At 43.5% G+C, this 27025-nt stretch overlaps 1 long non-coding RNA gene across 1 annotated transcript in view; it reads left to right on the top strand.

Annotated features, from left to right (window-relative positions):
* The window catches only part of LOC146854911 (uncharacterized), a 189642-nt gene that overhangs the window by 131072 nt on the left and 31545 nt on the right, over positions 1-27025 (top strand). The window contains exon 3 of the long non-coding RNA XR_014980765.1: positions 5142-5211. This is a non-coding gene — a long non-coding RNA (uncharacterized LOC146854911). The remainder of the gene's footprint in view (positions 1-5141; positions 5212-27025) is intronic.

Below are 27025 nucleotides of genomic sequence, written 5' to 3'. Positions count from 1 at the left end.
GGGAGCTGGCCAAGGGACTTTATGCCCCCGGTGTTCTGAGTTTGGTGTCGACTCAATCCACATTTTTGCAACCTGTCCTAAACTTGTCTCAACCCTTCGTAAAATACAGGAATTTCTAGGGGAAGTCACCTCCCAGACTACTGTACTAACCCCAACAGTCATCCTGCTGGGGACTCAATCTGAAAACATCAGGATCAAAAGCGTGGGCCTAACCTTCATTGCAATGGCAGTCTGGAGGATCTGTGTTGCTTCCGTATGGTTAGATGCTGATCCTCCACCATTCTCTCAGTGGCTGGCCAGACTAGTCGCTACATACCACCTAGAAAAAGCAGTTTACGCTAGGAAAGGGCGCAAAAGCCGGAAGAAGGGCCTGGATGTGTGGGGAAAACTGACATCGTGGTTAGAACAGCCGGGCTGACCCGGCCTGTGCTTCTTTTCTTTTCTTTCCATGCTTGTTCTTTTTTCCTACGCTGTTACACTCTTTCTTGCTTCTGCTTCTCTCCTTTCTGATGTCTGGACTACCTTTCATTACCTTCTTTTTTATTTTTATTTTACTTCTTCTTTTCTTCTTCTTTCCCGACTTTTATAAACGCCATTTAATTATGTTTTCCCTTTTCTTCAGTGCCTTTGATTCAGTAGATACACAGAGTGGGGGGAGGGAGGAGGGATGGGCGCCTTGAATATCTTTTCTCTGAACCATCCTTTTTTTTGGATTTTGCAAAATAAAAATTTTAAATAAAAAAAAATAAATAAAAAAAATACAAAAATAGTGGGGTCTGGACAGGGGGGGAGGACATTTCCACTATCTGGAGAGACCTGGGTCGCATAACAAAGTTGGCAGAGCCTTTGAAGCATCCCGCTCTGAAATGCAGATCCTGCATGGAGGAGTTGTAAACACCTCCACCCAAAGCAGGCTTTGTTCCTGACCTCCGAGAACAGTTGTATGATGGTACAACATATGCCTCAACATCGGATGCCTGAACCACGTGGTCTCAACTACCACCGCGTCTTTACCACACATGCCTTTACAATGCAATTTCGTGGTAAAGACATGATTCATAAAGGGACATGTGTCTGATCCCTGACCCCAGCCCTGAAAACTGTCCCTTTTCCCCCACAGCGTGCCCTAAAAATAGACCCATGCCCTAAAAACAACCCAGCCCCCCGCCCTGAGTCCTAAAAACTTTCCCCTACACCTGTAACTACCCCGATGAGGCCTGAAACAGTGTGCGAGCGGAGACAGATGAGTGCAGTTCTCCGAGGGTTACGGGCGTGATTCCTTTCCGCAGCAAATTGAGACAGCACCCCTTATTGGACTACCCTTTACATAACCACTATTGAAATTGACATGCTAAACGGATTGTCGTTTACTTCAATCAGCTAAGGCCTCCATTGAATCCCAGGCTTGCTGACAACCATTACCACATGACACCGTCTTTGGACATATATTCTAACCTGCAAACCATCGGATACTACTGACTGCCAGTACCCTCCCCTCCATAGGTGCCTGGCTGTGCCCTATGTGAGTATCCTTTTTCACCTTTCACTCCCACAGGTACTCATTACACGATCTGACAGTCATCCATAGGTGTCCCATCACTGATAGGGCCTGATGAGATCCCGTATTGATAGCTGGGTCAAAAAGCCGTCGACAACTTGAAGCGAACCAATTCTTAGCTCCTACTAGGAGGCTGCTAACATTTACTATCTATTAATTCAATGGTCGTTTCTGTACACAATATTGAAACCCTGCTTTTATGTCACAAAGAGTTACAATCCATACTGACAAGTTTCACTTTCACTTGGGGCACCATGCTCTGGATTAAAAAACAATGGGCCAGATGTGCGACCCTAGTAAATTGTGACTCGCAATTTGCGCTAGATTGCGAATCGCAAATTGCGAGTTGCAATTTACTATGTACAACAGTGTCAGAGACACTGATTGCGATTCCCAATGGGTTCGCAAAATGCGAGGCTCATTAATATTAATTAGGCACTCGCATTATGCGCCCCCATTGGGAATGGCTGGCCCTCCCAGGGACAGTGGCCTGCTGGGCTAAGCAGACCACCATGTCTGGGACTGCTTTTAAATAAAGTAGCTTTTATGTTTTTTTAAATGCAGCCAGTTTTCCTTAAAGGAAAACTGGCTGCATTAAAAAAATAGAAATGAAACGTTTTCTTTCATTTTTTTAAGGGCAGGCAGTGGTCTTTGGGACCACTGCCAGCCCTTAAAAAATATTTTCCCATGCATTTGCAAAGGGTAAGGGGTCCTACTTGAAGTAGGGGGTAATTGTGAATGTTTTGCAACCGCAATTGTGGTCACAAAACATCAGTACATGGGTTAGAGAATTGCTTTTTGGAAGGGAACGCCCCTTCCAAATAGCGAGGCTTTTTTGCGAGCCGCAATTTATTTGCGGCTCGCAAAATTGTGTTAGTACATGGCCATGCCAATTTCAGCAGGCGCAAACGGGTCGCTAACCCGTTTGCGCATGCTAAAATTGGTCGAAGATCTGGCCCAATGTGAATATATTATATAAATTACCTTGTTTTCTGCATACTTTGTGTTATATGTCTTTTCTCTCTCTGACATCTCGGTACCTTCGATTTATTGCGATTGCGCTGATCTATATTTAATTATCAATCACAAGAACCACTGTCTTCTGTTCAATTGAAACTGCCCATAGCCCTGAAAACTGTCCCTTTTACCCCCCCACCCTTATCCCTAAAAACTGACCTCTACCCGTGAAAACTACCCAACCCCCCTATTTTGAGCCCTAAAACCCGGCCCCCTGCCCTGAAAACTGTTCCTTTTCCCTGCCCCGCCCTGGGCCCTTAAAAACTGTACTCAAACCGTATAATCTTCCCAGACCCCGTCCTGAGCCCTAAAAACTGACCCCTAACCCTGAAAACTACATCGACCCCCCCACCCTGAGCGCTAAAACCTGGCCTCCTACCCTATAAATAACCACAACCTCCCGAGCCCTAAAAACTACCCCAACCCGAGAAATTGCCCCCCACTTACATGACCGCATCCTCTACTGATCATTCATCTTCCTGTGCCCATCCATTCCAGCATCTAGACCGCACACTGCTTTTACTACGCATGCGTGTGTTTAAGGCATATGCGTGGTTCGGCTTGCGGGGAAACGGCTCGTTGTTAAGGCTGTTTCCCTCAGAGAGCGAAGGCTCTCACCTCAGGAAGTCAGAAACTCGTTGGTGGTGGCTAACCAGCCAGTCAACACGCTAGTAGTCGGTAGATTTTCAGGGGGCACCTCTAAGGTGCCCTCTGGGTGCATTTATTAATAGATCTAACACTGGCATCAGTGTGGGTTTATTAAGATGAGATGTTTGTTACCAAACATCTGAGAGTACAGTGAAGCCATCATGTAGCTGGGGAACTCGTAATCATGAGTATCCATCCCGTGTACTCGCTATGGCTTCCCTGTGCACTTGTGATGTCTAAGAATGGACTTGGGTATCACAAGGACACTTCCACTTATGTAGATATGCCCACACATGGGGTATACTGCACCCTGTCTTAGGGCTGTAAGGCCTGTTGTAGTAATGATTTACCTATACCACATGTAGTATTTTTCAGGCATTGCACACAGGAATGTGTGCCATGTTGACTCATCACATTTTTCTGCACCAAGGCACACAGGCTGCAATGGCAGTTTTGCATGAGATTGGGGAGGGGTCCCTTAGAGTGGCACAATTAGTGCTTTAGCTCTTAGAGACCCTCTTTAGTTCCAATGCTCTGGGTACCAGGGCTACCATTTACTGGGGACTTACATGGAGTCTAATGTGGTGCCAATTGTGAAACAATTGTACAGTTTGGGGAAAGAAAACTGGTACTGGTGACCTGGTTAGCAGGAACCCAGTTCACTTTCAGTCAAAGTTGGATCAGATACTAGACAAAAATTGGGGGATAACCATGTGAAAAAAGGAACTTTCCTACATGTTTCCCCTCTTTTTTCTCTCTTTGATGTTTGTGATGTTTCCGTTCTTGACGCATACCCACAAAACAATGTCTTGATTACCTCTTTGATAACTACTGTAACAATAGTCCGCACTGGATTTCATGTTACATCAGTTATCCAGTTCACATGTGATAACATACTATTTGGATTAGCATCTTTATGTACTATTCTATGATAGTTGTATTCTCTCTGTAAATCATTGTACAATATTCCGGTACTTCGTAACTCCCCTCCACCCCCACAACCCCCAACACCGTTTTTGTGCCTCTTGGGAGATATCCTTGAACTAATGTCGCTGTTGTACATTATTTTATGTTACACCCATGAAGAATTCTCGTATTTATTGTGTATTCATGCCATCTCTGTAATTGTGCATGCATATTCTATGAATTGTAGCCTAGCTACTTGTCATGTTATCTATTGTTTGGATTCTATTGTCCTTCTCTTAGTCAACACATACATTGCATGTACTTATTGTCCTGTACATATGGATACTGGTGAGTCAGGACCTGAGCTTTTTTTCCATCAAGTTCATTTTTGATTTCTAAAAATATATATACGCTATCCCATCACCTTTTAAATGATTAGCACATTTTAATTTTGATACAATGTTGTACCCTTGTGCTTTTTTCCGCTATTTCCACCGCGCTTGGTATCAGGTATCTGGGATACAAAAACTGGCCCTTCACATGCACGCTTCTTATCTTTTTATCCGACCAGGACCCAAATCTCATGGTCTCCCTACAGAATAGGTGGAACTTTTTCAAGGCTGCAATTTGTGATGAGCTACTATCTCCTTGTTCAGACTCTTTTTTTAGTGAGAATCATTGTCTCACTTCTCCTCTTATTGCTGACAACGGCAGCTGTCTCCCATGCAATCTTTGGATGGCATAGTTTTCTTAGGTCATTTTCGTCCCCCCTCATTGGCAGCACACTTTATTAGCATTGATTTGCCGTATCCAGAATGATCTGAAATTTACAATGATTATTTGGTTTCTGTATTTCCAGACCTTGTTCTATACCTATACCCGGTCTTTGAGTGTACTTTTTTTCCTCTGTACATAAGTTATGTTCTGTTTTTTAGGTGACGGTGGCATCTTTTCACTATTTCACCTTTTTTATTAGTCCCATCACAGTAACCCATTGTCTGTTATTTTCCAGACCTTGTACCATACCAAGTCTAGAGTGACACATCGCTGCCAGGAAAATTGACTTTGCTCATTATACATCAGTGAGTAGCCCTTGCGGACCAAATCCATTTTAATTTGTATTTATATTTTCAGACAAACCTTGTCAGAAAGTATTTTAACCATATGTAACTATATTTCTTGATAGCACATTCATCTCACTACATTCTCCTACTCCTGATGATGACCCATTAATCCTAAAGGGTTGAAACACTGTCAACGAACAGGTCAATTGGACCTTTCTCGGATTACTGCATTCACTTTCTCTATAGTTTTACATGCAGTGTCAATAGCCAATGAATTATCTTTGTTCCATTGGCTCCCACGTTTTTTAATACAGACACTGTACCATTAAATATTATTTCTTTACACTGTGTGATCGCTTGGGCACCAAGCACTTTACAAAACAGTAAATATTTGAATAGCATTTGTTTGTCTGTTTATCTTTTTCATTGATACATTAAGCAGGAGTCTCCAACCTTTCTTTTCTGTAGTGAGATCTACTTCTGATCAGTGAAAATCATTGTGAGGTGCCGATGGCCAAGCCACTCACGCAGTTTTACCAGAGTTCCTCCCTTGCCCAGTGTCATTGATTAAGCGTAAAGTCCATAGAGCCAAAGACTATGGTTTGAACAAAATACTTTGACTAAGGGCTTTCTGACAGGGCTGCCATGTGTGCCATCGAGAGCGTGGTCTTTGGGGATGTATGAATATGTGTGAGTATGACTAAGATATATATGTATGGGGGAATGAGAGTCTATCATATGTACTTGTGGAACCGGACAAACCTTTCTCCATATGTGGCACTGTTACATGTATCACACAAACATGCAATCATTTTTTTTAATGGGGGAAATTTAAAGTGCAGAAAAAAGTTCTGTAAAAAATTGCTCATAATATGAAACATTTTTCTGCTCTTCAAATTTCTCCCACTTGAAAAATCACTGTATTTTTCAGTTATAAATATGACACTGTGTCTATCAGCCACTGGGAGCAAGATGCCTGCTGTGTGTAAATGCCCTGTAGCCATGGTGCCATACATACAACAGAAAAACAGCCATTTGTTTAAATAGGAGGAATATAAAGTGAAGAAACATGCTCAATGAAATATTAAGATGTAATTGGCCTATTTGAAAGTGGGGAAAAACATTAACTCAGTGTTTCATAGAAATATTTGCATTCACTTTAAATTTCTCCCATTTGAAAACAATGGCAGTATTTTCCAGTTATAAATATGGGGTGTCTGCTGGCCTCTGGGAGTAATAGGCCTGCTGTTTGTAAATTCAACACTTTGAAATGGGATACACTTAAAATGAAGAGTTAATTTAATCACTAAATTAAATCTTCATTTTAATGTTCTCCCATTTAAAAGCATTCAGAAACATCATTGTGTTCTGGTGCTCCAAAATTGAGTTGAAAAATACTTTTATTTAAGATGTAAATACCTCAGAGCTCCAGTTCTTTCCCCTATTTGCCCTGGGTCATAAATCAGACCCCCGCACTGCTCATTATACAGCCCTGCTGTCTGCAGCCTGAAGATAAAAATGTGAAATAAACACACACTACCCTTAACTGTAAGAGGAAAAAGTGACCTTGTGCTGACCTAAAAATGGACTCAAGGCTGTGAGCTACTCTGAAGGTGTCTGTGAGGTACTGGTAGCTCGTGATGGACTGGTAGGAGACACCTGCATTATAGTATGACATCAGTTGTTGAAATGTTTCCTAAAGGAACCCTCTCTTATTCTGCATGTGTGTTACTTTGCCTCTTGTTCCAGGGGGTTTCTATTAAGGTCAGCCCCTGTTTTTGCTTAGGTCCTCAAAAAACAGCAGCTGCAACCTCATGGCTGCTATATGTGTACTGCGCTTTCTGTATTACAGAAGGGGCCACACAGCATCTGTGGCCACTTCTGTAATATTACAATGCTCCAGAAGCAAAAACAACAGGCCTATATTGCCCTGGCACTCCCGGTAAACTGCAGGCAATATGACCCATCACACATATATAGTTAAAGCATTTTCGGGCGCAACAGCACATATGACTGTCAAACAGCTGAGAGTGGAATCACAGCCTGAAGCAACCAGAAAGAGACCAGTCCTCCTGCACATGAGATGTCAGCTAACCAAACATTAAATTCTGCATTGTAGGTGTAAAAGGGTAGCCCACACCATGATAACTAATGTGGCCAGCAAAGCATGAAAGACCACCAGCCTGTATGGTGGTTGGATAAGCATTCCTTTCCCACTGTCACAGTGTGAGTTGCCCACGGCAAGGTCTGTGGCTTTTGGAGGCAGAAGAGGAGTGCTTTGCAGCACACATACAAAGTCTGAATTTTTTTAACGATGTCTGAGCATAGTATTTTGCACTGAAACGTTATCCTTTTAGTACAAATCTACGCTAGACATCAAGCACATACTTTTGCACTAAGCTTCAAATGTGTGTGTGTGTAGGCGGGACACTAGGCAGGAAGAAAGTGCTCCAGCGCAGGGAATGGTCAATAAATCAGTAGATTTGTAGAGAGCAGCTTTTTGCCCATGAGGATATCCAGGCACTGGTGGTGCTGTTGGTTAGCCGAATAGCCAAGTCTTCAGGGACTGGAAGAGATGGAGAGGTCCATAGACAAAAGGGTAGCTCTTTCCATGTCTTCACTGCTAGGTAGGAGAATGAGCGACCTCCACATCTGCCACATCGGATGCGGGGTGGGGGTTAGAGAAAGGGACATGGAGATGCCTGGTGGAGCTTGTGGAAGTTCAAGTAAGCGGATCTGCAGTTGTGTAGGGCCTTGTATACATGGGTCAGGAGCTTGTACTAGCAACTTTTCTGTAGAGGGTTCATCTAGGGAGATGCAGGACGAGTCTGGCTGTGGCATTCTGTATGATCTGTAGTCGTCAGAGAAGGTGAGCTGCGATCCCTGCGTAGAGAGCATTGCATAGTTCAGTAAGCTAGAGATGAGGGCCTGGGTGATGGTGCATTTTCAGCTTTGGGGTAGCCATTTGAATATCTTACGAAGCATACAGAGAATGAAGAAGCAGGAGAAGAAGACAGAGTTGACCTAAATCCTCATGGTTAGCCCTTTGTCTAGAATGATCCCTAGGTTTAGCGTGGTCAGCGTGACCATGCCACCCGATACCTGGAAGCTATTCATCTGAAGACAGTGACTGCACCTGCCGCGGCCAAGGCACTGATAGGGATCTTTACCTGAGTGGGTTTCCCCAGGAGGTTATATCTTTATGTCTCCGTACATGAAGACCATGTAGAAGGAGTGTGGGGTAGCCTACAAATTCTCCACGCCTTACCACCACCAAACCAATGGGTTGGTTGAAAGATTCAACTGTACCCTCAAAGACATAATAATGAGTCGACCTGAACCCATGAGGCATAAGTGGGATGTCCTCCTACCATGTCTTTTATTTGCCTACAGGGAGGTACTGCAGAAGGGGGTTGGCTTCAGGTCTTTTGGACTTCTGTACGGGCACCCTGTGAGAGGACCTCTCAGTTTAGTGAAGGAGGGCTGGGAGCAAGCTCCCAGGAAGTAACCCCAGGATGTGTTCAGCTACTTGTTGGCCTTCCGCAACCAGACAGCCTGCTTACGGAAACTCACCCAGGAAAATCTGGGAGCTAGCCAGGAGGGCATGAAATGCTGGTATGACCAGAATACCACTCTGGTTGAGTTTCAGCCTGGTCAGAAGGTGTGGGTAATGGTGTCCATGGAGTAGGCCTGGGTGGTAATTTTCATTCCGCTCGCGGAATGTGAGATATTTTGACATTTTCGCATTCCGCAATGTCAAATGTCAAAAGTATTTTTCTTGCGCTTTAAAAATGCGTTCTCGCGCGCGTGGTCTCGACTTACCGGGTCCCTGCGTTCATCGATGAGTTTTCCTATCCGTTCGCGTTCGCCACGAGATGTTGGATTGTTGGTAGCCGGTCGCACTATCCCGCGTGAGTTTGCGATCGCAAACACGTCGTTCGACCCGGAACAGGAAATAAGCATCGCGAGCAAGATGGCCACGCCCATTAGTGACCACATGGGCAAGTTGGAGATATATTTTCCCGCAAGCACACAAAAACACATCGCGAACGGGCGGGAAAAGCAATCTCCGCATCTTCACGAAAGTTCTGCGTGCTCGCGGAGCTTTTGAGCATTTTCGCGATAATTTGCGAAAGTCAATTTCGGAAATTCCGCCCACCCCTACCATGGAGCCCTATGTTCTGCAAGACTGCTGGTCTGGCTCAATTGAGGTAAAGGTGCGCAAGAGTGACGTCACCTCCCTGGTAGACTTTCAGGCTCCTAGGGGCCCTTTGAGGGTCCTGCACATGAACTGCCTCAAAACACACTTTGAGAGGTCTAAGTTGACGATGCTCTTGGTCACAGATGATTTATTTATTCATGAAGTTTTATATATTGTGAGCAATACCATTTCTGGTATCAGAGCGCTGTACAATGGAAAATAACAGAAAATGTAAACAGGATAATAAAATGAATCATAGGATGGTGTCAAAGCGCGGTACAAAGGAAAATAACATGGATTTTTCACAAAGTTATTGAATAGAATCACAGGTGATACCAAGAAGCAAGACTTGTAGGGGTAGCAGAGCATAGTAATGAAATGTACCCATCAGTGGTGGTGAGCGGGAGATCGGCAAGAACATAACTGCTAGGGTCATGAAAATAAATGATAGAATATCAGACAAGGAAAAACAAAGAGAAAACAATTGTTAGGAACGGCTGGATTCATGGAAGTACGGTTAATCGTTTAGAGAGGAAGGGGACTATTTAGTTGTATCATTTTTACTTCTTTTATGAAGAGGGTTATTGAAGGGTAGGTCCTGATCTCCGGGGAAGAGAGTTCCAAATTTTAGGGGCAATTCTGGAGAAAGTTTGCTTGTAGATTTTCTTTCTGTTAAATATTTGTTGCTTCAGCAGTAGGGAGCTTGTGCTACGAGAAGATTTATTGTCACCAGATAGAACCGGTTTCTGGGCCAACAAGCAAGGAGTGTTGCGGTGAATCGCTTTGTGCATCATGCATGCAAATTTTAGGTAAGTCCTAGCCTCAAATGGTAGCCAGTTCAGAGTATGTAGGACAAGGGTGATATGATCACTTTTTCTGGTGACTATGATGAGTCGAGCAGCCACATTCAGGGTAGCCTTCAGAGGTGCTAGTTTAGTTTTTGGTAGGCCGATGAGGGTAGCATTCCAATAGTCAAGTTTGAGGATCACTAGTGATTTGACCCCTATTTTGAGATCTGCAGTAGGCAGGAAGAGTTTAAGTCCTCAGTACTTGAAGTTGGAGATTGGCCCATCGTGTAGAGGCGCTAATAATGTTCTGCATGGAGCGGTTGTTGTCCAGTATAATTCTTAAGGATTTTGCAGATTTGCCAACATGTGCCAGTCATTGATATTAGAGGTGTAGGTGGGTGGAGATATTAATAGGAATTCGGTTTTGAGGGCGTTAAGTTTGAGGAGGTTGCGAATCAGCCAATGTTGAGTTTTCGTAAAGGTGATGTTGAGGGTGCGGATGTCTTTGGGTGATGCAATTTTTATATAAATTGTGTATCATCAGCATAAAAATGGTAGGAGATTTTAGACAGTTTGAGGATTTCAGTCAAGGGTTCCATGTACAGGTTAAACATGGTGGGGAAAAGCATAGAGCCTTGGGGTACGCCGAGCGAGCCAGGCGTCTGGTCCGATAGGGTGTCGTAGATCAGGACTCTGAGATCTCTTTTGCAGGAATGAAGAAAACCATTTTAATACAGTGTCGGAGATTCTTATCCTGAGTTCTAAGAGGTTTATGAGAGTCTCATGTTTGATAGTGTCAAACACAGCTGACAGGTTTAGAAGGATTAATAAGCAGGACAGGACTTGTTTTGCTCAAGTAAACGTAAAGCGCCATCAACAATGTGGACCATGGCATTTTAAGTACTGGGACCAGGTCTGAAGCCAGATTGGTATTGGTAGAGGAGATGGCATTGGCCAATGTGACTGCAGAATTGTTGTTGAATGCATTTTTTCAAGAGCGTGGCTAGGGTTGGGATACTGGACACTGGGCTGTAGTTGTTGGGATTGGAATGGTCTGACTCAGGCTTTTGCAAGATAAGGGTGACTTGGACACTTTTTTGGAAGTCCGGAATAGAGCCTTGTGTAAGAGAGGCATTGATAATTGTTGTCCATGAGGGGAGTAGGAGGTGTATAGTTTCAACGAGGAGTTTGGAGAGTAGAGGGACAATGAAGTGGTGAGAGTATTTTATTCAGTAGATTTAAAATGTAATTTTCTTCAATAGTCTGGAAGAAGGACCAGGAGGCATTGTTTTTAGGTTTGAGGAGGTGACAATCAGGGCATTTGTCATGTTATAGGGAGGTGTGAGGTGGTGGGGCTTGTATCGCAGGAGATTTGAGGCATTCCGGAGATCAGCGTCAATTAACTTAGTTTTCTCTAGAAAGAAGGAGGCAAATGTTCGGCAATTTAGTAGAGGTTTAATGTCTGAAAAGGGGGAGCTGCACTTTCCATTGATTCGATTTTTGAAAATTCTAAGATATTTTTGGGTCAGTTAATAGCCGTGTACAACTGTTGTCAAAAGTAAGCCGATTTAGACCTTCAAATGATTCTATTGTAGGCATTCCTTCTTTACCACAGAAGTTAGAGGATCATTGGAGAAGGGAGTCCGTCTCCATGCTCTTTGAGCAAGTCTAAGGGAGCGGCATTCCTCATTAAGGCACCAGTTGAACCAAGGGTTAGATATTTTTATCAGATCTGTCTTTAACGTTTGAGGGCAATGGAGTCCCAGAAGTTGGACAGAGAGCTAAAATAATGATCTGTGAGGTCTTGTGAGTCAGACACATAAGTGGGCAAGGGCACAAAATTGTGGCTGAGAGCAGATAGCATGCTTGGATTGAGGTTACGAGTGTCTCTAACCCAATGCTTGGTTTTTACTGGTTGACCTTTGAGGATGGTTGCCTGTTCAGCTCTGGAGAAGGTGAAGCAGTGGTGGTCAGTCCAGTCGAAAGGTAAAATAGAGTCAATTTGGATGGTATTTTCCTTAGCTATGATTAAGTCTAATGTGGCCCCCTTTGCTGTGAGTAGGGCTGTTGGAGGCTTGGATTAGGTTGAAGTCAAGAGGAAAGGCCTTGAAACCAGATATGATCTCCATGATTTGTTCAATGAAAGTATCATTATCTCTAGGAATGTGGTAGATTGTGTGCAATGTGCAGGTTAGGTTATCTTTGGTTGAGATGTTGATCCTCAGATATTCGCAAGAGGATATTGGCATAGTGAGTGATTGTTTTACTGAGAGGTTATTCGGATTTATACAAGCTAGTCCACTCCCATAGCGGTCTGCGCAGTCTAGATGAAGGATGTCATGGCTGGGTGGAACTAGGAGGTCTAGAATAGTGGGTGAGGATTCATTTAGCCAGGTTTCGCTAAGAATTAGGAGTTTCAAAAAACATTGCTATGAATTTAATGTAGAACACAACTGATCTCTCGCATCTTGAGTTAAATTAAGTATGAGAAGGGCATTCAAATGTAATATTGTCATTTGTGACCTCAAGTTTGTCACAGTGTACAAAAACAACATGTATATGTTTTTCTGCAGCCTTGATAAAGCCCAGGGGGTGAAACGTACGTCGGCTGCTGCTGTTCTGCGTTTTCTGAAAAGTGAAAATAAAATTAACGGAAGGACCTGATTTAAAATTGTGCCTGGCTCTTAATTGAAAGGACATTTGACTATTGGCTCAACAGGATCACTTGATGTGGGAGAGAGAAAAATTTCCTTTTTTTTCTTTTTTTCGCTATTCTTCTTTGACTTCTGCATTGGATTAGAGATATAATGATTGGGTGTGCTCTGGTGTATTGTGGTTCAATGTTGTTCTAGGCATGTGGTCCTAGGAAACATATACCCTGGTGGGTGGGTATAGTAACACCATAAGAGCACCTTAAACAAACATTGTGGGATTTAATTATTTAGACTTAGTATCTTCAATAGATGTGCAGATCATTAAGCAAACCCACAAGTTTCTGGAATTTAAGAATTAGGAGTTGTAGCTCCAGATTGAGTATAAGGGCCGCTATGTCGGCTGATGGCAGCTTCGTGATTTGTCTGAGTGCTGTGGTTCGGCGCTCCAACGGGGACTATGGGCCTGAGAATGTTCTTCACCCATGATGTAATACAGCCTGGTGAAGAACATGCTAAGCGCGGATGTCAGTTTGGCGGGTCCAGACGGCTGGCCAAACTATCATGCACACTTACAGCGTGCCCACCACTCCTTCCCTTGCTCCTCTGTGAGCAGAACAGCCCCGCATCGCCCATGAAACAGCCTCAGCAGAGGAAAAAAAATGATAATAGCATCAAGTTATTATCATTTTATTTTTCCTTTTTTTACACAGCTGAAAAGCAGTGTGGCTACACTCCTCCACATTAGCAGAGGAGCCATCACCTGTTCTAGCGGTCATCGGCATCAACATCGCGGACTCTGGTATCGACCGGCGATCAGTCCTCCACCTCAGTCACCCACCTGGAAAGCAGTGGAGTGCGGTTACAACTGAAACACAAGCAATTAGATCCACAGGAGGGAAGGCCTCTACAGATTAGAGGACAATCGTCAAGACCCAGAGACTCCATCTTCCAGCATGCTGGGAGTCCGAATCAGGAACCTCAAGGGACCTTTTGGTGGAATCATTGAAGGTAAGGTACAGTTCCAAGCCCAGTTACATTTGCAAAGTTGCTGGGGAGTTAGTAGTCAGGATGCGACAGCGGCATGGAGCATATGGTAGGATTAATGGAAATTTAGACCAAAAAAGTGATCCCGAAACCGGGAGCCTCGTAAGGGTCGACCTTGGAGTGGTAATCGTGCCTTCCATAAGGGGTGGAAGAGGAGGGTGAACCTCTCCCCACCTCTTATCTTCCAAAGAGCAGGATGGGTCAGTAGATGGGTGTGAGCCTCTCCCATACTCTGACCCTAGATCGGAAGAGACTGTCGCCAGTTGCTGGTACCGTTTACATCTCTGTTCTCCCTCACCCCAGAATTCACCCATTGGTGCACTCATGATATTGACATGAGGGATAGCCTGCCTGTTAAGCATAAAACTTACAGGTTGTCTGACAGAGCGAGGGCCATTATCAAGGAGGAAGTCTCTAAGATGCTGAAGGTAGGGGTTATTGAGCTCCCCAACAGTCCTTGGTCCAGTGGTGTTGGTCCTCAAGACTCCTCCACCTGGTTTCACACCCGAACTCGGGTTCTGTATGGACTACCGTGAGCTCAATGTAGCCACCAAGACTGATGCATGCCCCATCTCCAGAGCTGATGAGCTCATTGATCTGCTTGGAGCTCTCAAGTTCCGCAGCATCTTTGATTTAACGTCTGGGTACTGGCAGATTGACTTGACCAACGGGGCACAAGAGAGGCCAGCTTCCTCAACGCCAGAAGGGCACTACCAGTTCCGTGTCATGCCATTTGGGTTAAAGAATGTCCCTGCCACCTTCCAGAGGTTGGTCAACCAGGTCCTGCCTGGGTTGGAGAATACATTGATGACATTGCTGTCTTCAGCTCCAGTTGGGAGGACCATTTGAACTAACTCAAAGAAGTGCTGTGGACCCTCAGAGTGCAGGCCGAATTATCAATACCCAGTAAGTGCCAGAAAGGGCAGGGTTCTGTGATTTACTTAGGAGACCAAGTAGGGGACGGCAAGGTGCAGCCCCTGCAACCAAAGATTGACACCATCCTGGCTTGGACACCCCCCAAGACCGAGACAGAAGTGAGAACCTTCTGAGGCCTCACTGGTTATTACAGGAGACTTGTCAAGAGATCAAGAGATACAGTACCATTATTGCCCCCATGACGGAGCTGACTTCCAAAAAGCAGCCACCTCAGGTGCTCTAGACAGAGACGTGCAAGACCGCTTTTGACACCCTGAAGGAGGCTATGTGTACTGGGCCCATGCTCAAGGCTCCTGACTCTCCCAAAAAATCATGGTGCAGACTGATGCCTCAGAGCATGGGGTAGGGGCCTTGCTTTCACAACTAAATAAAGAGGGCCTGGATCAGCCTCTAGTCTTCATTAATAGGAGGTTAATTCCCAGGGAACAGAGGTGGAGCGCAATAGAAAGAGAAGCTTTTGATGTGGTCTGGGCACTGAAGAAGCTAAGACCCTACTTATTTGGGACTCACTTCCGGGTTCAGACAGACCACAGGCCCCTCAGATGGTTAATGCAGATGAGGGGTGATAATCCTAAACCTTTGAGGTGTTCCATCTCCCTACAGAGAATGGGCTTTACGGTAGAACATTATCCTAGAACAGAACATGCCAACGTTGACAGCATTTCCAGGTTCTTCCACCTTAGTGAAGAGAACTCCAAAGGGGTTCGTTAATTCTCCCCACTTTCTGCTGGGGGGACACATGTTAGACCTGGCCTCTTTGGGCATGGTTTACCCTGAACTTTTGTCTTCTGACCTTCTGTTTTTGACTGTGTGCTGAACTTTGTTTTGCTAGCTTTAGGACTATGTGCACTTTTTCACTGCTGACCAGTGCTAAAGTGCATGAGCTCTGTGTCCAAATTCTAATGGCATTTGGTTTCTACATGGTTTGTATATCTGATTTACCGATACGACCCTAGTACAGTGCAATATATGTGCCCAGGGCCTGTAAATCCAATGCGACCAATGGCCCTACAGCACTGACTGCGCCACCCACGAGTAGCCCTTCAAACATAAGCCTTTGTGTGCAGTTTAAACTGTCATTTTCACATGTCAAGTTCACCCACTTGCCAGGTCCAAACCTTCCCTTTTATTACACATGTGTTACCCCTAAGGCAGGCCCTAGGCAGCCCCATGGGAAGGATGAAGTGTATTTAAAAGGTAGTGCATGAACTTTTGAGTAGTTTTACATGTCCTAGTAGTGAAAAAATGCTAAATGTATTTTTCACTACAGCAAGGCCTAATTCTCCCATAGGTTAGCATTGAAGCTTCCTTGTGACACTTTATAAGTGTAATTTTCAATTGGGAAATGATAGGAAAAGTAAATTTGGTGTCTCTGGACTCACAATTTAAAAACACATATTTTAGGAAAGTTGTTTTTTGAATGGCAGGTCTGCAAATGACACTTTTAGAAAGTTGGCATTTTCTTACTTGAACTATTCTTGCCTCTGCCTGTCTCTGAAATACACATCTGGGTTGGGTGACAGCCGGCCTATGTGCATTCCCTCTAGACAGTCACACAAAAAGAGAGCTGAGGTGTGCCCTGCACATACTAAGGGCCCATCACTAGGCTGATGTTCCTTCCCGAGCTAGAGTAAGAAGGAGGAGCTGACACTTGCACCTGAACAGGGCTGTGCCGGTACCCACACAAAGATTTGCATACCCCTCTGTAGTGTGCCTGGAGCCAGGGCACGAAACGTAAGGGCCTTGTGCACTACAAAGACATTTGTTTGAAGTCTACCTACTTCAAAGGCTAAAATGGGTATAAGTACTGGACCTCTGACACCATATACTCAGAACAGTTCTGGAGCTGAGGACATTCTACCAGGAAGAAGACCTGTTGCTTTGCTGTGTTGGCCTGTAACTTCTTGTTTGGTAGTGAGAGGACTGGACTTGACTCTCTACATCCTGCATCTCTAAAGGTTCTCCAAGGGCTTGCCTCTTGTTCACAAATTCTCAGGGATATAAAAGACTTCTCTTGCATCTTGCTACCAGCACATGAGGTCCTCTGCTGTGAGTTCTGCCCTGCCAAGTGGTGTCAAATCTAGTTCTGGGCTCTTGAAAGTGATTGTTTAGTGCTGCAACCCAAGAAACCAACACATCGACCCTGAAGTGCGATCAGAACTGGCACATTTCTCTGTGATATTGACGCATCATCGCTGCCCGCACCAAAGCTGTGGTCATTGCTCACCGACTACGCAACACAATGACCTCAACTTACAACACAGCCCCAACTTTGCAGGTGCAGTGCCTCCGAATAACCGCTGCTGTATAAGTCTCGGACACCACATAGCCAATGTCTCCGATGCACCATCCCCATCTCCGGTGCATTCCCGGCCCTGCGCAGCTTCACGCCAATGCATCTCCTACAGCCCAGCGGTTCGACATTGACACCTCGAACCAACTCAAGGCACTTTTGACATCGACACCTCAGTGACATTGCCCAACTTAGAAACTGACACATTACCTTCGACAGTGACGCATCATCTTTGTTTTTCAACGCATCGTCCCCGAGCCTTGACTCATCCAAGGTACTGTCAGCGGGTCTGCGTGACTCCTGTATCCCGCCCATGCTCCATCGCGGTCACACTGATCTTTTGGAATTGCCCCAGTCAAGCACAACCAGATAGCCCCAGTTGGAGCTATTGACTTCTAGCACTACATTTTGATTTAATCTTGTAAAAATCATATCTTGATTTATGTATGTTGTATGTCTGTCATTTTGGTCTTGTAAAACTCACTTTAAATATTGACTATTTTTCTAAACCAGCATAGAGTACTTTTGTGGTGTTTTCACTTTGTTACTGTGTGTGTGTGTGTGTGCACAAATAATTTACGCTTTGCCTCTTTAGTTTACACTGACTGCTCTGTGCCAAGCTGCCAGAGGGTAAGAACAGTTAAGCTTTTAGTGTGTACTACACTACCATGACTAGGATTGTGGTTCTTGTTTTGACAGGGTGCATACCTCTGCCAACCAGAAATCCAATTTCTAACAACTTGTATCATAATTTTGGAAAGGAAAAAAAGAAATTAGTGCATCATAGACTCTTGAGGCTTACACTTCACCATAGGCTCTTATGAGTAATTTACATTTACATACATATTAACTACAGTTTTATGACATTTTATAGACAGAGATAGAAGACAACATTACAGAAGAATATGATGGTCCCAGTGTGGAAGATGTAGCATGTGAGGAGTATAGCAACAACGATATAGCTGAACCAATGGAGATCACACCAATACTTTCTGAAACAACTTTGCCTACAAGAAGAGACGCATCTAAATCTAGGCGAAATCTCATGGGAAACTACACAATATAGATCAAACTCTTCTATACAGAGACTCAGGAGTCAAAAATTCTTACCACTCCAAACACTGTTTCCAACCAGACCTGCTGATACTGGTGCCACAACATCTAGATCAGAAACTGTGAAAATTCTGTGTTAGACATTCAAACCAAAAAATGTTATGCAAATAAAATGCTCGCAAGAAACATGGTTGAAGGAATGTCTGCTAAGATTGATAGTATTGATAATCTAAATAAAACAATGAAATCACTAAAAGATTCTGTTGTTGAGGAGACCCCACAACAGAATAGACGACATTGACGCACTGTATTTAAAATGCAACGTTTTAGAAAACGTGTGGAAAAATTGGCAACAGGGATATTCAGCCCTTGCTCCATCCATAACCAGCTAGAAATTTCTCAATGTTGCAAAGATGTAGCTAAATATTTGGGGCAGATTACATCATGTCTAGAATTTTTATACACAACTCAAACACGTTCTAGTGGTTTGTCTTTCTTTGCTATAGAATGTGAGAAGACTTCTAGCGACAGTATACTCTGTCTCAGATGCTATAAGATCTAGGCGTTCACGCAGTGAGGCTGCAGATTTAGAAGTGAATGTGCTGCCAAATGACCTAGAAAGGCCCACTCCCGGCAAACAAAGAAAGAGGCATTGAATGATTGTTTTATCAAGTGCAAAAGAGATATGTATTTTGTTTCCCTAATGTGCATTTTAAAATATTATAAAAAAAAAAAAAAATCTGTTTTGTGACTCTTCACATTTCCTGTCAAGAAACATGGGAATAAAAATTATTTTCCTGCATTCTAACTGCAACAACCTCGTTACACATTGCATGGTTTGCTTGAACTACACTTACCTTGAAAGTAATTGTTGGTGATGTGACTCCGTCTCTGCCTTCCATCTGCTGCTCTGCTACCATCCTGGGATATGTATGGTAGAGGATGGTCTCCTCTCCATTAGACTGTCCTCCTCAGGCTGCATTGCAGGTCCCTTCCTTGTAGCTATATTCTACAGTATAACACACACTGCACAATCTTGCATGCCACTAGAAGTGATACTGAAGGGCTCCCCCACTCTTGGTGCTCACTCCGTGAATAAGCATTGAGGTAAGGGGTCAAAATCCATGAGCGTGTTGCATAACCACTGTTGAAGGAAGTGACATGATTAGGGCCACCCGGGTCACTCACGACGACCTCTCAACCTTCCAAACAAATGAAGAGTTGGTCAGACAGTAGAGAATACAAACTAAAGTATTTATTAGTAATACACTCAAGCGGAGTCTGCTCTGAACAGCCTCCTTGGATTGTTGCAGAGGGACTGACTTCAGCCAACATGGTAATGCATAAAGTACATTTCCAATACCCCTAAAGACACACCCACACTGGAATTTTCCAGTTAGTAGCTGGTAAACAAAGGTGATACAGAAGGATGAGCTGCAATCCTGGGACCGGGTACAAGCTATCTCAACGTCAAGGTTACTCTGCCCGTGCCCGCCGCGCTAAGGGTGGGAGGAGGCCTATCTAAAGAGACAAAACAGTCTATTCATTAGTGCAGCGAAGCTCAACCTTGGAGAAATACAGAAAAATTATTGTAAAATGCAAAGAGAAATCGACTACAAACATTTTCTATTCCAACACTGTCACCTAATACAAGTAAAACAACTCCTATGTAGTATAGAATTATTATATACATAAATATGAAATGCAGAAATACCTAAAAGATAATCATACCCAAAGTTTCCTCCTGCAAGTCGGTTGCATAGGGGATACTGACAAAATATATAGGAGTCATGGGCGGAAACTGGAAACTTAGCCACAAGGTCAGTAATCGAAGAACCAGCATTTCAAACTATTTGATCAGATTTCTAAACAAAACCTCTGTAGCACGAGGTGGACAAATTAAGATGTGTTCCATCAACAATCAATAAATCATCATTTGGAGAGTGCGGCACTGTCACCCCTGGGGGTATCTGGGCACTGGGGTGTGAGGTCTGTGTCCTGCCACATCCCCCTGTGACAGATGTGGAGGAAACGGCAGGAAGAGGGAAGAAACAAGCAGAAAAAGGCAAAACACACGGCAGAAAAATGAGCAAAAAAGGCAAACAAAGCAGAAGAGGGCAAAACAGAGGGCAGAAAAATAAGCAGAAAAGGCCAAACAGAGGGCAGAAAAGGCAAAACAGACGGAAGGAAAATGAGCAGAAAAGGCAGAATAAAGACCAGAAAAATGAGCAGAAAAGGCAAAACAGAGTAGAAGATGGCAAAAAAAGGGCAGAAGAGGGCAAGACAGAAGGCAAGAATAACAAGCAGAAAAGGCAAAACAGAGGACAGAAAAACAAGCAGAAAAGGCAAAACAGAGCAAGAAACGAGCAGAGGAGGCACAAACAAAGGGCAAAAGTTAGTCAGGCAGCAGAGGGTGGCGGACTGTGGGCAAGATGGACAGGAGGCTATCGCCGGGTGAGCTGGCACTAGAACCTGCTCAATAGGGTGGCACTAGGGCCTCCATTAAGTAGGTCCTGGAGGGAGGGCGAAGGCGCTGGGTGGCGGGAGGAAGAAAACTGTGGGAGGCGGGAAACGGCAGGAAGAGGGAAGAAATGATCAGAAGAAGGCAAAACAGAGGGCAGAAAAACCAGCAGAAAGGCAAAACAGAGGGCAGAAAAACAAACAGAAAAAGCAAAACAGAGCAGAAGAGGGCAAAACAGAGGACAGAAAAATTAGCATAAAAGGCAAAACAGAGGGCAGAACACAAGCAGAAAAAGGCAAAACAGAGGGCAGTAAAACAGGGAGACAAGGCAAAACAGAGCAAAAAACGAGCAGAGGAAGCACAAACAAAGGGCAGCAGGTAGGCAGCAGCAGAGGGTAGCGGACTGTAGGTAAGCTAGACAGGAGAACTGTCACAGGGGGAGCTGGCACGAGGACCAACACAGCCTATAACCTTTGGGAAATGTGCCCCCCCCCAAAAAAAATCTATTTGTTTTTTCAGCAAGGCTTGCTGTGAGCTGGTAAAAAATGTATCTATGAATGTGCAGAAGAACTGAATCTAAAGAACTGTGAAAGAAACACAAAAAGTGCACTTTGGGAAACTCCTTTCTCTGTGGCAACAACTCCTTGATAGCTTCCTATGGCTAAAAGGTGTAGGCAGCAAAGTACCTGACTGTGTTTCTGTTTGCAGTTTTATATAGCGCTAACTCGCCCTAAAGGCATTGGAGCACTTTACATGAGCACCAGTCACATTACCCAAGGACATGTTAATTTTTGTTTACTGTTGGGTTTTTTTCAGGCATGGAAGGATTAAGTGATTTGCCTAGAATCACTGGACAGTTAACTGACAGCGAGACTCAAAGCTGGCTGCCCAGTTCCAAAGTCAGCAGCTCTGGCTGTTATGCGGCATCCACTCCTGCATGTGTCCCACACTACACAGGGCGTAACTCAGGAATCAAATCTAAAATACAATGCTGCTGAGTCTATACGTGCTACATATCTCCTCTTCAGTCTGTTGAAATAAAGCCACCCTGACTCTGAAAATGCTCTCCTCTCTTTGCCTTCCCCTGTGGTGAGTTGGAGTAAACAACCTCATCCTCCTCGCCATCAAATACACAGCAGCCATCTTGTAAAACAATTTCACAATTTACACCCTTTTTTATAGTTTGCATCTGAATACCGATTGCTGCCCTCTTGATGCTAATTCGCAAGTGTAAAAACTTGTTTTTGAGACCCTTCGCAATTTGTGAATCAATAGCACATTCCAATATGCGAAATGCAAATTGATTATAGCTAATTGTTAATCGCAAACTCCTGATGCAAAAATAGTGAGTCAGTAAGATTCGGCTCGCTTTGCTATTTTTGGGACTGCATACAAAATACACTTTGATACATTCCAAACTTATCTGTGACCGGTCGCTAGCCTATCTGCGACCGATGATAGAATCGCAGTCCATTCATACATCTGGCCCATGGTCTATTTTTGTAAGGTGGCATCCATACGACCAACCATATTGTGTGCTTTTTGCAGGTATTATATACATTTTCTGAGAAACCCAGGTCTATTGAATGAACTTATTTCAGCTTGAGATGAAGGCAAACCCTATCATTAATTATCTACCATCATTGTGAATTAGAGGTTCAAGTTTCTAATGAATTTGATAGAAGATATTTGAAATTAGTGTTCTCCCCATCAAACCAAAAGCAGATATTTATGCTATTGAAAAGGTATTGTGTTTGGAACTGGAGACAAAGTAAATGAAAGCAGAAGGTGTAATGCTAAGCTGTTTCAGAATTTTGGCAAACTAATGAACAAAATATATGCATTTTTGGTTTAAAGCAGAGGGTAAAAAGCACTCATCAATTCTTTTGGAGTCCTTCTTAAGGTAGTATATTTAGTTTTATTTATTTAATTAGGAGGTTTTATGTAGTGTGGATGTGTCCTAGGGCTCCCAATTACTTTATGTGTACACAAAATGTTTCCATAATTAATCATAATATGATAATGTGACATCATAAGTCAAACACTAAATAGTGCACTAAATATTTGCAAACTTTTTAAACAGTAGCACTTAGTAAAGCACTGAATTACATGGATAGGCATAATCTACAGAAGATGCATAACTATAAAGGATTATTTTATGAAGCCTTGGATCAGATAAATATGCATATAAAAATTGATAAACACTAGGGGTGGTCGGAACTCGAAGAGTTTCTCTCTGGGGAACTCCACGGAATTACATGAAAACTCCACGAGTTCCGCGAAGAGGCGGAATTAGGCATGTCGCCCTGCTGGAGCTGATTTTTATCCGAGAGCATGTTCTGCACTGAAAAGTCAGTGTGAACGGCACCACATGGCGTGCCAGTGGGCACTCCTTCTTTCGAGTAGATTTTCTTCTCAAGCAGTAGCTTTCTGACCATGAACGGTCGCGATCACCTTTGTTAGGGAAATCTCACCGGCTTCCCTCCCAGTGACTGAAAAGCAAGATAGGGGACGCCACATCTCACCTGCCAACTTACTGATGCAGAGCGGCACGCAAGAAGAAACTCTGCCACGTGGTGGTTGGCGGAATTTGGCCAGAATCCCACGCTACATGCGTAACACGGAGTGGCTGGCAGAGAGGAATTTATCACCCACTCCTAATAAGCACAGAGAGTAATACTGGGGAACTCATGTAGCCCAAGAAAGATTTGGATATCAATTAAATGTAATGCAAAATTGAACTAATTTTCTTTCATTATTTTTAAATAGCAATTTTAGATGTAAAATAAACAAACATCTGCAAAGCCATTGGGTCACAGCTCTAAAATGCTGAGCTATTAGTTTTGTCAATGCTTTATGCCAAGCACATGTGAATGCTTGGCCTGCAATATTACAAGGTTATTTCAAGAAGATCACTGTGTGCCATGATTAAGGCTTCCAGTTTTACATTTTTACTATTTTTCACAGATAAATTCAGCAGTGGCGGGCCATGCCCCTCAACACTCGAGGGGTGATGGGGGGGTGACAGACATACCGGAGGGGCAAAGAGATAATTCATTATAAAATGTACTTACCCCCGTTTCGCTCTTCATTTTCTTCTGGAGTCCGCTCGAAGGCACCTCATGGAGTCTCAGGCAACCCCCTTCTGCAAATCCCAAGGCTGCTCTCATGCTGCAGATGAGTAGCATGAAATACAGACAGAAAACAATATATTTCTTGTCTGTATTTACTTTCAAAAGCAGAAAAACACAGAAAATTGTGCTTCTTGGGAGTGACTTTCGGTGCTGCCCTTCATGAATTCCAAGCCAACATCTGAGCAGATAGACAGCCTGGGGAGTTAAAAAACAGGATGAGATATACTTAAATAAAGGCATATGTTAACATATATTGTATATAATGCTATGATTTACATGTAGGTGTAGTGTTTTGCTATACTGGCTGCTTAATTTGCTAAAACGCAACAGGCATCAAAGCATGAGTGCATATATATCAGTTAAATAAATGTAGAAATATACCATGTTACCACTACAATTATTCTTAAAACACAAAATAAACATAGATAAATACTAATAAGATGGCAAAAAATAAATATGGATAAATACAGATGGAAATGTTAAATAAATAAATACCATAAACCCGGGAACCCTTGTCATGATGCAGGCATATATTTGCGTCATGACATCGTATACATCATAAAGCGTGAACGCGATCTCATACATCATGATGCATGGCAGTCATTTATGCTTTACCTTTCTAACATGACGGCAGAATAAACATCTTCACTGAACTTACTCTGCCAATGTTCATCAAGGGCAGGTTACTCCATTTTTCCAAGACCTTTTTAACTTCACAAGCCACCTTGGCCAAATTCTCTATCAAGGATTAAAGTTGGTTTAGGATAGAGCTCTGTGCCTAAGTATCTAATTTTATCGGCATACCTGACAGCATCTATGCACCACCTACATTCCAAACCATCACTTCTGTTTCATCACTATTAATAGAGTAACCTGAAAGTGCCTCAAAGCAGTCAGCTATTTCTTCAAGCTTCAGGATTGCTATCTCTGGGCATTTGGTAAATATCAACAGATTGTTCGTATGTAATGCTACATTCTTTTGTATCCCTAATCCTTCAAACTGTAAAATTGTGTCCTCAACTCTAAGTTTCTCCGCTATGGTTTCTACATAAAAAAGGGGACAGCCCTACTGAGTTCCCCTACTTATCAATGCTCTCTGAGTCAGTTAGTTATTCACCCAAATTCTCGTAGTGGGGTTGTTATATAAAGCCTTTAAGGTGTCAATAAATAAAGGAGGGATTCCAAAATTCCCTAAGCTGGCTGACAATTATTCCCAGCACACATGGTCGAACGCTTTAGGAGCAGCATCTACTGCCACAATGGCCAGTGGCAGAGACTGAGAAACCTGGTGAGTCAACTCCACCGTCTGCCTACCTGGGATAAAACCTTTCTGGTCTCCACTACGTAGCTTCCCCACAAGCATTGACAGCTAATAACCCTGCAAAAACCTTATAATCAGCGTTTGGCAATGAGATGGGCCCGTACAAGTAACACTTATGAGGATTTTTATTTGATTTTAAATTAACAACTATATTAGCATTGCTCAAGCAAGCAGATGGGACCTGACCATTTATCTAAATGTTATTAACCAGCTCCTTTCAAATCAGTAGATAATGATATACCAATAGTTTGTAAACCTCCCCCAGAGTACCATCAGGTCCTGCTGACTTTTAGTTAGCAATCTTCCTGATAGCTGCCGCAATCTCATCTTCTGTTACTTCCTAACTCAAGATGGCCTGATCTTCAAGATTAAGTAGGGGCAACTGAATAGTTTCTATCTATCCTTAAATTGTACCACTATCTAGTTCCTGGTCTTCCCTATAAAGTGTTTTGAAAAAACACTGAAACGCCTCCCCTACATTCTCATTACTGAAAACTACAGTGTTGTCTGGCACACATTGAATCCTGGAGACCACATATAAGTTTGTTGTGCTTTTGTCTTCCACACCAACACCTCACCCGCTGTCTCCCCATATTCATGCAACTGCATATTCCTAGCCTGCTATTGCTCCTGAATCTTTCCCTCAAACATGGCTCCAACCTCAGACCTTTGTGTGGTCTAGCTCCTACCCTAATTGAGCTATAACACTCAGCTTAGGCTGGGCAAGTTAGTTGTTCCTCCAACCTATTGATCTCTTTTTGCAGCACAGGCTCTTCATTGCTCTCCTGTCTATTGAACTGTGCTGTCCAGGAGCTTATCGTGCCTTTCATGTACGCCTTATACAAATCCCATACCAAGGCTATGGACTTGCGGGTCAAATTCTCTTTAAAAATTTTATCTGTGTGTATTTGTAAAACTTTGGACAGAGCAGGTTGCTTGACTAATCTCCTCTCCAGCGTCTACCTCCTACGCAATTGTTTCTCGCCCAAATTCATCTCCAATTTTACTATCGCATCATCTGAAATGAAGTATGGCACATATGCAACTTCCCTCACCTGCTCCAACACCCTCCTGTCTACTAACCTGAAATCAATCCTAAAGCTATTTCTAAACTTTTTGCGATTAAATTAGTAGACTATCATAAGCCCATTGTTTTACTGTCCAGGAATCCTCTAACCCTAAATCCTGCAATATGGCATTTAACCATGTCACAGCTCTACTAGACTAGAGGCCGGGAGGTGGGCCGACCTAATTTACTGTTTAACAGTCTGTTGAAGTCACCTCCCCACAAAATGTGGGCCTAGTCTCTCCAGTAACTAAGCAAGGGTAGCCCAGTCATCAAAATTTGGACCATAGTATCCAACAAAAAATCTACCTGGCTTCCACTCTGTATCATCTCAATTACCCCTCTCACATTAGAATCAGTCTCTGACTAGATTACATTAATCCCAGCATTGCCCCTAACCAAAAGTGCAACCCCTTTTTAAGAGACCTCAGTTCTTCCTCAGCCAAGTGCGTTTCCTGTAATAACATTAGATGAACAACGCTCCCTCTCAAAAACTCGAATATTAGCCTCTGCCTTTTTGGACCCTCAAACCGTAAACATTCCAAGTGAATAATTTAATTCCACTCCTACTCGTAGTAGTTGACTGACCCCCACTACCCCTGCACTAACCCTGGGCATAGTACTACGCTACGCTCGCGGAGCGTGCGTAATTTGCGCTACTATGCAGTACGCGAATTGCACGTAGCACAGTGCAAAAACGCGTAGCATAGCGGTCATTTTTTGCTGGCTCGCGGTCCTCAACGTCAAGTTGGCGACCGCAAGCGAGCAAATCAACATGCAGGCGAGACTTTTTCCTCGTTCGTGATCAGCAACATCAAGTTGCCGATCGCGAGCGTGGAAAATAAACCTCCCAGCGAGATTCTCAACGTGGGGAGGTCAGG

The sequence above is a fragment of the Triturus cristatus genome, chromosome 4_1, assembly GCF_964204655.1.
Source record: "Triturus cristatus chromosome 4_1, aTriCri1.1, whole genome shotgun sequence".
In the NCBI taxonomy this organism is placed as follows: domain Eukaryota; kingdom Metazoa; phylum Chordata; class Amphibia; order Caudata; family Salamandridae; genus Triturus; species Triturus cristatus.
This window is presented reverse-complemented; position numbering and strand designations above follow the sequence as displayed.